The 14841-nt window shown below is 40.6% G+C and overlaps 1 long non-coding RNA gene across 1 annotated transcript; it reads right to left on the reverse strand.

Moving 5' to 3' along the window:
• Positions 1-151: 151 nt before the first annotated feature.
• On the reverse strand, positions 152-13334 carry LOC116699083 (uncharacterized). Its single transcript, XR_004334362.1, has 3 exons — positions 13276-13334; positions 9932-9935; positions 152-164 (listed from the first exon to the last, which is right to left on the reverse strand). It is a non-coding gene; the product is annotated as an uncharacterized LOC116699083 (long non-coding RNA).
• Positions 13335-14841: the final 1507 nt, after the last annotated feature.

A 14841-nucleotide genomic window follows, 5' to 3' on the forward strand; every position in this document is an offset into this window, starting at 1 on the left:
TGAATGGATCTGCAAACAATAAATATATATATATATAATTTCGTGGGTTTGTGAACTTGTCAGGTTTTGTAATTCAGTGATTAGAATTTATAGTATTCAAAATAACAGCCACTAAAGTTACTGACAGAAACATGTAAACTCTTGGTTATGCGCAAGTATGCACACTAATTTTTATGCTACAGCTTTGACTTTTTCTCTCATCACACTCTCTTCACTGAACTCAGTTGTACTTTAACAATTTATGTACACAATTAGAAACATAGTTCATGTAACACACTGAACTGCATTTGTGGTCGTAACAAAGTCAGAGCAGTTGGCAACGAGAGACATGCGTCATTATTAAACAAAAAACGGCTCCTGTTAACAGATTAATAGCACAATGTAAACAACATAGTCTCGCTGTCCTGGGAAGGCCGTGTATATTTGTATGAAGTTAGAAAAACATGCTTGTTTTAAGCTTTTAGACAAGGCACCTCTTTAGATATTTTAATAGGATTGAAGGTTTAGCCTGAGGACAAGAATTTGCTTAGGCAACAAAAGGAAAAAAACAAACAAATATCTGTACGTTTAACCTTAACCACTTAATTTACTGACTAAGCATCTCATCACACAGTCAACCGTCATGCTCTGACAAAGGTGACCCAAAGACATTAATTTGCTCCTTTTTGTAACTAGCTTCTTTTTGTCTTGTGGTCGTGTGTGGTAGATCAACCCATTAAGGGCGATTTTTAATCCTTCAGTTTATCCGAAAACTTATAAAAATAATATACATATACTATTGATTTTGGGATAATTGTTTTTCCCTGACAAGCATATGTATATTGTCCAGATATTAACTGATACACCTTAAATTACAAAGTGTAGTCACTGGGTGAATCACTGGGTATATAGGGTTACCGCAGCTCTGCTACAACGCATGGCAGGATTTAACTCACTGAAGGAATGTGCAACGTTTATTAGCTAACAGGAGATCCACTGACTATTTAGAACATTTAGTATACTACTAGAGTTACTTGAACTTGCACATCTTTGTTTGGAGAAACTCTATTTTCATTCGCAAACTTTTGCAGATCTTGTATGCACCGGACTTTTGGTAATGGTATTCTTTACATGGAACTGAATGGATCTTTTAAGTATACAGTGTTTGTGACACAAAGTAAAGAGGGTGTTTCTCAGTGGCTTTTCAGTTGCCAGTGGCCCATGATGCCTGACCCCTCCCTTTCTTTGTCACCGCTGGCGCTGTACTCTGTTTTCTCCCATCTCCGTGGCAACCAGAGCTGCATGCTATTGTGTTGATGTTTGTCCACAGCTAAGGTGTCGCCTATGTGTTTAATGGACCTCCCAGTCCGCTTCTGTGTCCGCTTCAGTGTCCCCCAGCAAAGCTGAGCGGCTGGGCTCTGCCACTGTTTGTCCCTGCGTGTCAGTGAGTCGAGACAGGGTGGGGATGAGATAGGGCTGATAATGGTTGCTTTGTTTCTTTGCTAGATGTGTTGGAGCTGTGCTCCTGTGGACCAGGAGACGCCTGGTCAAACAGAGACACACAAAGGCTCTGGAAACAGCTGCCCATGGCCCATTCTCCACAGTCTGCCATGCTGCCAACATACACCACCTTCTGCAGCCGCGCTGAATTACTACCCTCACAACCTTTCACACATATAAAAGCACTCTTTCACTCAGTGGGAACACTGACATTTGCCTTTTGTTGGATACAAAGGATTTTTTGTAATACTACGTTGTTGTTTTTTAGGTGATCACTCCAAGGCCATATACACCATTAGAATCAGTATGGGGGCGCTCCTTTGAAGGGCATTCAATTTATTCACTTGTAAAAGCCACACAGGCATTACTTGAATAATTTCAGTTTTATGCTTTTCCACTGCCTTTGATGTGTAAGTAGTGCATGTGGCATTTTGATTGATTGACAAAGTAGCCACAACTCATACCTGATACTGATACCCTCGAGTGTTAGACTTTGAGGAGATATTTTCTCTCCATTGAGCTTTTAACATTTGCAGAAAGGACACAGGGCTGCACGGAGAATAGTCATGTTTCATAGTTCTATGAGATAATGAGGAATTAAACAATCAATAACAGTGAAAACCTTTGGAATGCCGGGAATTAATCTCTAGAGCTAATGCGCCACATATTCTCATCTACCGGCTGGTGTTTTAACCTCTTTAGCATAGCCCCTCGAGGAAATGGGGGATATGATTAGGAATTCGTTAGAGGGCTTCTATTTTTATGCTGATGACACACTTTCTTCTCCCGGGCCCTCAATGTTGCTGGCTCTTGACTTTCTCACTGTCTTTTCTAAACTAGATCAGCTGTTTACCACCATGTAAGAACGTGACATGAAGTTCACTGACTAAAGCAGCTGCAAGCAGAAGAGGTCTGATATCAGTCAGGGAGAAAACTCATCTGTCATCTGAAAGCCATTCACAGCTTTCTTTAAATCCCTGAAGGCATGGTTGTTGTTTTTTTTCATAGCTGCTCCATTTACGATTCACCAGTTGGACCTGCAGTCGTGCCACCTGCCTCAACTATTGACTGTGTAACACAAAAAGAATGTACAAAACCAATAAAGGGTGCCATACAATTTTGTTGAAATCTGCTGTTTTTGTTCATCCCATCATGTTTGGAGCAGATTACAGTGTGTCCACACAGCCCCACTCCCCAGGGTGCCTTCTCTGTGGTTCAGGTATTGTGACCAGGCAGGCGGACTGGTGGCCCTGGGCCCTGGGCGCTTTGGAAAGGAGAGGACAGTGGCTGCATTTGTTTCCCACTGAAAGGGATTACAGGTCCTGACGGCCATGATTAATCACCCAGAGGCAGACATCTGAATACGGCCAGGGAAAGGTTCAACTTTTTAATTCATCCCACACACAATCTATTCAAACCAGCTGTTGGCGCTCCTTTCCCTCATCTCCCTGCTCTTTCTTCTCAGTGACCATTGCCTTCTACTGTCTTTCTCTATCCATTTATGGCTCACATAATTATCTGGGGACGCAGAGTTGTTATAATTGTGGAGGTGCTTGGACGACACTCTACGCTCTATTTTTATTGGAGATGGGTTCCTTTCTTCTTTGTAGGAGAATAGTTAATTGACTTTGTTAATGCTTTTGGGGATCAGTGATTTCTCAACGGCAAATGACCTTTATGGAGCTCAGTGTCACATATTGTTTATTGTGAGCCAATGTGTGTTGCATCAGTGCATGCATGTGTGTGTTTGTGTGTGCGTTGATCCATTGTGACCTTTTCTTGTGTCAGGTGTGTCTGTGCGGAGGCAGAGAGATATTTCCCTCAAAGCTTCTTTTCCAAAACACTTTTTCATAAACATTTCCATGCTGTTACTACGTTTACAGACATCTGAATTCCTGTGTTTTGAATAAATTTCACATCTCACCATGTTCATATCCACTCATATGAGCAGGCCTTCTCATTAAGACTCAGCAGGTTATATGATGGTATTGCTGGAATCCCTGGAGCAAAATGAACAGGGACAGCTACACTGCTTAATGCAAGGTAGCCTAGCAACAGATAGTGGGATGGCGGTGGAAACATACCCTCATATTTATGTTTACATGAGAGAATGATTTGTCTGTCAGGCTGATGGATCCTAATGTTCTCCTCTCCCCGGGGCTTTTCTTGTGCCGCACGCAGGCCTGACACTTACCCTGAAGGACAGGCACCACCTTCCCCAACATGCATGAATACTTAATACTGTTAGACTGCATTTATGCAAAGAATGGAAATGGCACTAGACGAAGAGAGGGGGGCTAAAATGCATCACAAGCATGACACAGTATGCATCATGAACATGGTGGAGGAAAGCATAGCAGAGAATGACAGCAGACATCAGGAAACACTCTAGCGTGTTGTTTCTTCTCTGCAGATTAACCCTCATAGTAACATGCAAGTGATCAGGTTGTAGTGTCGGTAGTTTCATGTGCATCGTGACTGTTGACACCTGTGACAATATAAACACAAGTCACTTCCAGTGAGTACAGTACATGAGCTATATGACTTGATAGAGTCCGTCTTTACTGTATGTCCAGCTTCTCCAGGGACAGACTACATCAACTCAATTAGCCTGGCACAGCCAGAGTATCAGCACCATAGATTAGATTTCACTCTGCCTTGTTTACCAGAGAGCGACCCGCAGAATAATATCTATAGAATTTGTGCTTTCAGAAAAATGATGATGGTATCATAGAGGGTAGTTGCAGATATGAGCTTCTCCAGTGTTGTGGTATAGGGTAACTGGCTGGGAGAGATATAAAAAACCCTTTTGTCAGGAGATAGGTATATCCCCGTTCATCTTGGGAACTTGTTTCCATAGTTACATCAATGTTGTTGAAGTGAGAAGATCAGGTATTCCAGTGAGTGATCCTTTACATGAGCTTAGCTCCTCGCTTATTGATTTTCATCCTACGTTGGAAAAAAAAAAACTGCCCACTGCAAACTGTCTCAGAAATATTGTTGAAGTAATGAAAGGGTGAAATGTGCCGGAAATGTGTTGGACAAGAAAAGAAAAGGAAAGCCTTTGCATTGAGATATTTTGAGATGTTATTTCCAGCTCCTGGACATAACTCATCTCAGGGGTCAGGTAATGCTGTCAGAACCACAAACCCTGACTAAAAACTCGGCTGAGACTAAAAACTAATCGCTGTCTCTAACAGTCGATGATCGCCGTGTTGTTAGCCACATGCTTATGTGTTCATGTGAAATCTCCTCAACAACGCGCTGCTTGCTGTAATGCTAATGGCCCTGAGAAGAGACTTAATCACTGCTGAGCGGTTAGCCACATGCTTTCCTCTTTGCAGCATGCTTGGTGTGTTTCAGGGGTTAGCAAAACACTGGCGTAACACATCATCGCTCTTTATGAGGCTGGGGCCTGCAAGAGAGAGAGGGGGCCCGCAGACGATGCTAAAAAGACGGTAATGACAGCCATTCACCGCAATCCAATTATGCAAAAGGGAGCCTAAACAATTCCATCATCCCCTAAATTAGATTGTCCTAACGAGATAAAGGCACCAATTAATCCTGAATTAATTTCTACAGCTCATTTTCCCCAGAAAACACTCTAATATGCAAATGCCAATGAGAGACAGAGAGGCATCCTTGTGCATGGGTTTACACCACCTCTGCTTGTTGGCTTTCTATTTGAGTGAACTTATGAACTGGGACTGGATAAAATGAGGGAATACAACACATTAGCTCCATTGTAGTACTGAAAAAGAAAATTAGTTTAAGAATAAAGTTTAGAGATCAATGAATGACATTGTTTTAATGACACAAGATGCAGTTGAATAAACTCCATAGTTCTGCTTCTAGTGTAATGGAAAGCAAACAGAAACCTAGACAAAGTCAATACATTTAATTTGGCAGTTGATTTAATGTAACAAGTTAAAAAGATTCAAGTGTTTTTGGTGTGCCTGGATAATAATGATGATGTCTGTACAGACAGATGTGCAAATGTGTTGGTCGTCTCTCATTAGCTTGTGTTCAAACTGTAAAATCTGCAGAATGAAGAAAAACTGCCCTGTTTTCGGCTTCATAGACTGATTAGAAGACATGGTTATTTTGCATTTCTTGTTTTTTCATTTCATTTTGTATCTTTTTTGTTGTTGTTAAATATCTCTGTATCTCGGTCTGGAAAACTTAGCGGCCACAGAACGCCACCGAAGCTCAGCAACCTCTCTATACATCCATGGCAGCAGCCCGTTGATGGCGCTGTCGCTTCTACGTCACCTGAATCGTTGGTCTGATTGGTTGAAAGACTTTCCAATTGCGTACAGAGTCATTTTAACTGTACCCGTTGGTCACGCCTCTTGTGCAGAGAAAATACAGAGCAGACTCGCCGGACCAATGCTCAATCTCAAATTCATTGAGCTTGGCTTGGTCTGGTGATAGCCAGACTTGTTGTTTTGTGTCTCTTTGAGGTTGTTTTGCATCTTTTTGTGGTCATTTTGCATATCTCTACGGTCACCGTACGTGTCTTTGTGGTGTTTGTGGTAGTTCTGTGTCTGTTTGTGGTTGTTTTTTGTCTATTATTGTTTAACTTTTTAACATAGCCCCTAGCCCCTTAGGCTCGTGAGCCTGTGCTCAGGGCTGCTTAATAATTTATCCATGGTGACAATTTCCAGACAATTCAATACATTTTTAAGTGGTTTGTTTTCCTATAGAAGTAGGTTTCAACCCATAAAGAAACACTTAATCTGCTAGTTTATGTGAAAAATTAAAAATCTCCCAATATGGAGACTCATTGAAATTAGTTTGTCATCGGACAGCGATAATGTCATCATTTGAAAGTTGTTAAAGTGACTTCAACTGATCCAAGAAATTTACGTTAGCCACAGACAGACTAGCTTGCACACTAGCCTGTAAATATCTGCTCACTTTGAAAACAAAGCAATTAAAATTTGTGTTCATCATAATCATCATTATCATTTTCACACTCCTAATTGTCTCGCTGCCAGCTGTCTCGAGTTGTTTTAATTGAGTGATTTGACACATTTTCATAGTGCCTGAGAACCAGCCTCCACCTCTGGAGTAAATGTATGTTTCCAGAAATGTCTGTTAAAAATGTTATGTAGAAACTTCAACTTTCATTGTTATTATTTAGGATTTATGATTGAATTACTTCTGGTTTTGAGCATAAATCTGAACCCTCCTTCATACTGAAATGAATAAAAATTTAGAAATGCCTCTTTACTCCATATATTATCATGGAGGGTGTCTTTATGAACCTGGTTTGGACCTTGAAGCACAGTATTTTATCGATCGGCAATGAGCTACTACCACCTGTGCACCCCCCAGTGATGACAGAAACAACCAGGCTGTCAGTTGCCAGGCAATATTCACAACCACTGGCCCACATCAGCTAATTACAAGCAGAAATCACATATTGACAGATGGGCCCATGCATATTGATCTGCCAGCGCTGCCACGTTCTAAATAACCAAAAGCTAATGAATCATTTCCCATTTGGGAGAGACAAGGAAAAAAGCATTAGTCTTCTGCTTGACATCATACCTGTATGTCACATAGCACGGGGGGGGGGGGGGGGGCACACACAAATCATAACAAACTCTCCCAAGACTTTAGCTGCTTTTATATGCACCACAAACCTCTCTCTCGCTTCCTTTCTGTCTGTCTTATCAGTCTCTCTCACCATCCTTCTCACCCCAGCCATCCCTCTCTCTGTGCTGTTTGGCAGTTATTTTTCATCGCGGCGAGCTGGCCTAGGCAGTAAATACCCCGCTCCTCACACTACGGACCCAGAGTGACCCTGCAACCTCCGTGTCTCTGATGCCTCTCCCAAGGTCTCTCATTCCAAGGCCCCTATGATGCAGCGCTCTGGTTGCAGTGCAGACCCTGTAATTCACCAGCCTGCTAGATCGCCTGCCAGGAGCTATTGATTTTTGTTTCCCCAATCTCCAGGAGAGAGGGAAAGAAAAGATTAAAAACACTTTGTCAGTTTGGGAGGGAATAAGAATTCTGCGCAGGGGGATACCTAGGAGGGCATGGGGTCAGGGCTGAGGCACTGTACGTCTTTATGGCTTTAACTATTTCCACACCTTCGAGATCTCTGTCTGTTCCTCTCACCCTCTCTTTGTCTTTCTCTATGTGCAAGGAAAATTAAAGAGAGAAAGAGAACCACAGAGACTTTGCAGGTGTTGTTCCTTAGGATGACCTCTCCTGCTCTTGGTGTACACTGTGGATTATGACATGGGTACCTGTTTGAATGCACACACAAACAAAAAAAACAATTGAAGGCGGAAAATCAAATAAAGAGTTTGCATGCGTCACATTAGTCTGATTACTCTATAACCCCAGTTTAATTGCAGTATGCTGAGTAATCAGATTTCCGCCTACTGTACACCATCAACAACCAAAAACATTTCATTTTTGCTGCATATAAGTGATGATTTACGAAAGGATGATATGGATTCTATTTTAAATAGCTCCCTAGTTAGCATATCTAACCAAGAAGAAAATATTTGCCTCACATTATATATACAAATATACAGAGCCCAGGAAAGGACACTGAGGAAAATATTTCAATGGGAGGAAATGGGGTAGCCTGGTCCTACCAAACTCTTGTACATTTCATTTGTACAGAGGGTCTGGCCTTTCTCCATTGACAAGTGTTAACTTCCTTAAAGGCAGATACTCTGTTGAAGTTTCAAACTATTGGATCGGCCAAAACCAATCGCTAACATTTGGTTGTGGTGTAAGTCATGCGCATGTGCAACAAGAGGGGAGACCAACAAGGCTAATATTTAGCACCACAGAGCGCCACAGGAAGTCATTCCTGCCTGTGGCCATCAAACTTTCTAACTCTCGCTCTAAGTGTCTGACACTTTGAAACTGGACAATATTATCTGTTTTGTGCAATAACATTGGCTTAAAATTCATGCAATACCCTTCTGCTACTATTTATTCATTATTACTGTTCACCATTACAACTCCTTAATTTTTTAAATACTGTATCATAATAATTCCTTTAACTATGTAAACACCGTTCATATCCACACTCCTTATATTTCTTTATTTATATTTCTACTCTGATATTTATATACTCTTGCAACTGTAACATAGAATTCCCCTTCGGGATCAATAAAGTATTTCTGATTCTGATTCTGATTAGCATTGCTAGCATTAGCCTAGATATGTCCGCCAATGTCGGGAGTTTTACACTGTTAATAATAGTATTTACAAAACCCGTATTCTGAATTCTGGCAACATTACAATTGCTATAGCCAAATTTAGCTCAGTTAAGTTTGTCTTCGTTAACTAAGGCGGCAAAATAATTTTTTGTTTAAATATTACACTCAAGCTTTGGTTGTAAACTAGTGGTAATATTTTACACTTATGCTTGGAATTCATGTCAACAACCATTTATATCAAATTATACGTAAGTTTTTAGTTAACAAGGCACAACAAAACATTTGACTAATAGTTCAGATCAAGGATGTTGAGTGAATCACAATTGTGTATATGTCAAGTTTAGCCCGGACAGTTTGAAATCAATATAAAAAAAAATTGAATCAAGTCAATAGTTAAATAAACACCCAAAAAATCAATGAATATCGTAATTTTACCCAAAGAATGTTGTAATGGAATATGCCAATTTATATTGGGCAATTTGGTTGAAAGAAATCATAATATATGATATAAAAACACAAATTGAACGGTCAATTTGACCCAGGACAACACATGGGTTAAAATATTTTCCACAATATTTGTTTTTGCTTCTTTGCCTCAAGTCATGCCTCCTAATCTAAACAGATATTAATGCAAAATCTCTAGACGAGGGTACAATATTTGGTATCAGAAGCATGGGAATGGGAAAAAAGTAAAAAAAAAAAAAAAAATTAGATGACTACCTAAAACATCTGATTATTTATCGACACCTTATTGCGCTGACTTTGCGTGAGCTGAGTTTTTTCTTCTTCATTTTTACTTTTGTTCCTTCTCACCAGATGAGCGAGATGATAAATTAAAAACCCTTGTGCTCCAAGTTCCCCAGTTTCTCATTTGATCCTTTGGGAAAACCTACACACACACACACACACACACACACACACACACACACACACACACACAACACACACACACACAACACACACACACACACACACACACACACACACACACAGAGGCACACTCGCCCTGTCATGGAGTCAAATACACTCATGCTAATGTGATGCCAATGCATTACCCCATCAGATTGTGTTACGCATGGACAACTCTTATCATTTCACCCTAACTTTCAACTAAATGTGGAGAATGTTTTCCCCCCCGACATTAGGGTTTGATAATGGTGCCTTTCAGGGCCACTCTATTTTCTGAAATGAAATATTCATTCATTGGCGAGGACAGTCTTAGAGTCTGTCTGATCTATGAATTCATGGTTCCAGCAGACATTTCTTCAATATTTGATGGGTAATCAGAGCTCCGTGTCTAATACAGAGCAGTTCTTCCAAATACAGTATTCATTCTCTCTCTATTTGGTTTCTTTTTCTTCCGTTGGTTCTTCCAGTTAAATCAAATCAGGCCTGAACAATATGCACTAAGAAACACCCTCTAGGATAATTCTGGTACATATTTTGGTCAAATTTTAAACCCTTTATATTTTTGAATTTTCCTTTTGCTTTGGTGACAGTGTTTAAAAAAAATTCTCAACAGGTTAACATCTTTTAAGTACATACCATTGTGTGAAACCTTCAGCCAGTACACACTAAATCAGCTTGATTGCATGCCAACAAGAAGATAAAAGGCTCGGAGGTGGGCACAGTAATCCAAAGAGAGCGGGTGGTCTGCTTGAAGGCATATCGTTTTATTCTCTCATGCATATTCACTTCTAAGCCTCTGAGTATGCAGATTAGTCTTGTCTAAACAGCAGACTCTCCAATCACATCCTACTTTTTCTTTTTTCTTTCTTCCTTACTGCACCCTGCTGTGCGTGAGTGCCAGCACAATGAATGTAACGTGCAAGTGTGTGATTGTAATGTGTGTAGGGGGGATTTTTTTTTTGCTTGTTTGCAAGTTTGGGGGCAGGCAGGTTTGTGTTGTGCATGCATGAATAAGTGTGTGTGTGTGTGTGTGGGTGTGTGTGTGTGTGTGTGTGTGTGTGTGTGTGTGTGGGGTGTGTGTGTGTGTGTGTGTGTGTGTGTGTGTGTGTGTGTGTGTTTTGGAATGTGTGTAGGTATGTGTTTGCCAGACACATGGCTTGTCTTGTCCTGGCACTGTGCTCGTCTCACCAGATGTTCTCCTTTTTTATCATCCTCTACTTGTGCCGTGTTCTTTGAGGTTTAGGAAATCTGTGTCGCTCACATTCAACTTGCTCTGTTGTTTTCCACTGTTTAGTGGAAAAACAACAAGCTCTTCAAAGCCTTGTGTAGTTTCTTTTTTCCTTCCATTTTTGCATAAAAGAAAATCTGTGCAATGTATGTTTTGGGTCCCCCTGTAGCAGCAGTTCATTGTACATCAGTTTAAAAGAAGATCATGATAATGGGCCTGAGCATTCTTTGTGATGCCCTTGTCCTTCTTTAACAAGAGGCCAGAGTGTTGGGATGCTTCCATAACAACTTTCCTAATGGTAAAGGGGATGCAGCATTTTGCTCATGGACACTTCAGCGGGGCAGATGTGTGAAATGGAGAATTGAAAATTAATTGCAATTAATTGTATGTTTACGTTCACCTGCTGTTCCACGTGGGCACCAGGGCTTGATTAGAAAGCTAGAATGACAACGTCAGAATTGAAAACCACTGCACCACACTGCAGTCACTCCCATGTGGAATTAAATCAAGCTGTCACCTGGTCAGTGCCACCACCACACACACACACACACACACACACACACACACACACACACACACACACACACACACACACACACACACCACACACACACACACACACCACACCTCCCATCAACAAACACAGAGAGCTGTCAAATAAAGCATCCTTGTAATTATGGGAGGGGGGGGGAATTCAGATTTATTTATTCTAAAATGAAGCCTACCGATCGACGAAGGGACAGCTCTCCTCCATCTGTCATCGTTGAAGCCACACTTGTCTGACACAGGGATTCATTCATCTTGTCGTCTTTGACAGTCAGATTTTCCCGGCGCACTCCCACCAGGAGTCGCACAGGATTTTTGGAGGCAGACTAAAAAAGAAAACACTCTGTGACAAGGAGTAGGCTCTTTATGAATGCAAATGAGTCTGGGAAAATTCACAGAGTAGCTAGCAGGCTCTGAGGCTCCGGCTCCCCCCCCCCCCACCAGGCACAGCCCACGCTTTGCCAAGAGGTCTAAGGGCTTACAGGGGCCCTACAGCAAGAACAGACACACTCACGGAAAAGGGCATGGAAATCCTGTGGCTGACACACACTGCGAGTGCCACTGGTGACTATTATTTTCACGGAACTGATAAGCTTACTGTTTTTACATGCCATCCACAGAATGGCTGGTGGGTTTTTAGGTTTTATTATAAAACATTCATCTTCTCAACCCTCTCTGTGTGTGTGTGTGTGTTCGTGTGTGTGTGTCTGTGTGTGTGTTTGTGTGTGTGAGTGAGGATGCGTCACTTGTATCACTTGACATTTTGCTCCCCTTTTATCCTGTTCCAAGGATAGTAAGTCAAATGCTATGTGACAAGTCAACCCCTTCATATCAGTCATCCTTCACCCTGACCCAGCCTCAGCTGCACAAAGACACATCCAGCTTATCCACACTAAAAATGATAATTAGCTACACAGATACAAGCAAATCCTTCCGGGCTAAAGACAGGAATTTGTTTTTCTCAAAACGGAGGAACAAGGAGTGAAACAACGTAAAATCTTAACTAGACTATTCTTGAGTCCTAAAATGTGATTTCCTTAAATAAAGGCACAAAGACATTAGTCACCTGTTTTCCAGCTGTTGTTGTTGTTTTTGTTTTTTTTAAGATTTCTGGAATCAAGTTTCAAAAACATGGTTACTGAGAAAACATCATGTTCACTCCCAGAACTGAATTAAAGGCACACTATGCAAATTTTACACATTAAGATTCATAAAGAGGAGTACAATTTCAGGGAGTTTTTAGAACATAACCCTGATGGGATCATCAGGAGACTACAGCTTGGAAATGACACATTTTTAGCAAAAAGCCCGATGAAAGATGCTTTTCAGTTTCATAATGGAAATAGGCCGTTTTCACAGTCAACATGTTGAGTTGTCATAAAGTGTAGCAGGAAAAGTACAGGTGTTACCGTGTATTATTACACAGCTTGGTTTCTTGATTGACTTGATCCTGCAGTATGCTAGAATAGTTTCAATCCTAGACTCTGGCGGACCATTTAAATCAATATTTGGGCTCATACCGCTGATCAGCAGATCCGAAAGGGGAAAACAGGGTGGAGGTAGTGTATATCTACTATATTCTACTTCCGCGTTTGCTCCGGTGCTGCCGGAAATTCTGCCGTATTTCCTCACAGCGAAGACACAGTGATTGGCTCTGAGGCATCTTCGACATAGTGGCCACACTCGGTATTGCGTCATGTGACGCGCACACTGGTCCAAAATGACTTTTTACCATGCACAATCATTACAAAAGAAACAGCTGTAAAACGATTACTATATTTCCTGAGCATCGCAGACATCCTGAACTGACTCTTTTTATTTTATTATCAGAACTTAATTCATTCGGTTTAATAAAAATGTCCAGAAAGCTGTATCATTAAATTATGTTATGGCATTTATGGGAGCGAGGGCCCAAGGAACAAGGACGCTGAAACTAAAGTAGCTAAATAGAATTCAGCCATCTTAATTTTATTATTTTCCAACCGAAATGTCTCCAGTAGCAGCAGTATCGTAGGCTCCAGCATGACCTACACTAAGGAATTCAAATATAAAGCATATGGGACTGAAAGGACATCTCAACCTCTGCTGCGTCACTTTTGACCGGCCTTTTTCTGTGATACTAAATCTCTTGCGCAATCCTTAAGATGATTTATATTTTACATCAGGTGTGTTTCCAGGACCTCTTTTGCTTAAAGCTAATCTGAGGTGCAAAGAAAACTGGAACAGAGTTCAAAGGAGGATGGTCAACAGAGGCAGAGCAAGGGCTTGGAAACGCTGACTCGGCTCCTGTTGCTTAATCTATTTGAGGTGTGATTAAAGTTTAATTCCTGCCCATCTCCTAATGCTGGCCCATGTGGGTTTTTCAGCAGTGGGTAGTTTCAAGCTGAGCCCAGGTCTTTTCTCTCTGTCTGGGCCTTACTTTATTCATGCCTGAGGGACGCCAAGAGCTGCAAACAACTGAATTTTTCATCAAGGTTACTTCCTGGAGAGATGTGCCATGCAGTTGTTGCTTTCTCCCTCGGTGTGTTCCTAGCTCATACATAACTTACCCTGCTCTGACCTGCAGCTCTCTCTGGGAGGAGTTGTTTGACCCTGGTCCAGATAGGAGGATGTGTGCTGTGCAGTCAGCATGTGTGTACGTTATTTGTTGTGAAATATTGAGCTACGGTTAGATTATAAGACATGTGGTAAAACCTTATATTAAATTCTCCAATTTAGCATTCATAAGCAGTGTATTAACGTAATAGATGCTTTATTTATTTGACACGCTGTAATGTAGATAAAAGCAAATATGAGTTTTTCATATGATTTTTCAGCAACTCTGACTTCTCTTGTGAAGCACCCATAAACACGATTGCTTGATAACATAACATAGTTGTAATTGTATGCAATGTTTTCTTGAGTTTGAAAACATTTATTAACTATTTCAAACTGATTGAGAATGATTTGTATGTGTATGGTTCATAAAAGCTTCAAACAGATATGTAATACAATGTTATCAAGCATGAATAGTAAAATAAATAGCTAAATAATTATGATTGAAATTTCCTTATTTTTGGTAAATATGGTAAATTGGTACTACATTAAAGTGTGTTATAAACCATTTATCAAGTGTTTATATACTGCTTATTGATTTTAAATTAGGTAGACCATCCAAACATATTACCTGAGACCTTATATTATTTTGGCTTGTGTGAAAAAATACGATAAAAGCAGCCATTACCCAATCTCAAATGTATTATAATCCATGGTGCATTCTGTCTTCTTCCATATTTATCAGAGCGGCCTCACTGGATGATGGTAAACACACCACAGCTCAACAAACTCAACTAGTTCATATTTCTTTTGGGAATTCCAACATGCTTGCCATTAACATTTATAAGTCTGAAAAACAACTCTGCAACTTCTGGAGAAAAACATCTATTTATAAGAATATTTTTTACATCAAAATATATTTGCAATTATAATCAAGTCCCACTTATTTGC

This window comes from Etheostoma spectabile, chromosome 12 (assembly GCF_008692095.1).
Source record: "Etheostoma spectabile isolate EspeVRDwgs_2016 chromosome 12, UIUC_Espe_1.0, whole genome shotgun sequence".
NCBI classification, from domain to species: domain Eukaryota; kingdom Metazoa; phylum Chordata; class Actinopteri; order Perciformes; family Percidae; genus Etheostoma; species Etheostoma spectabile.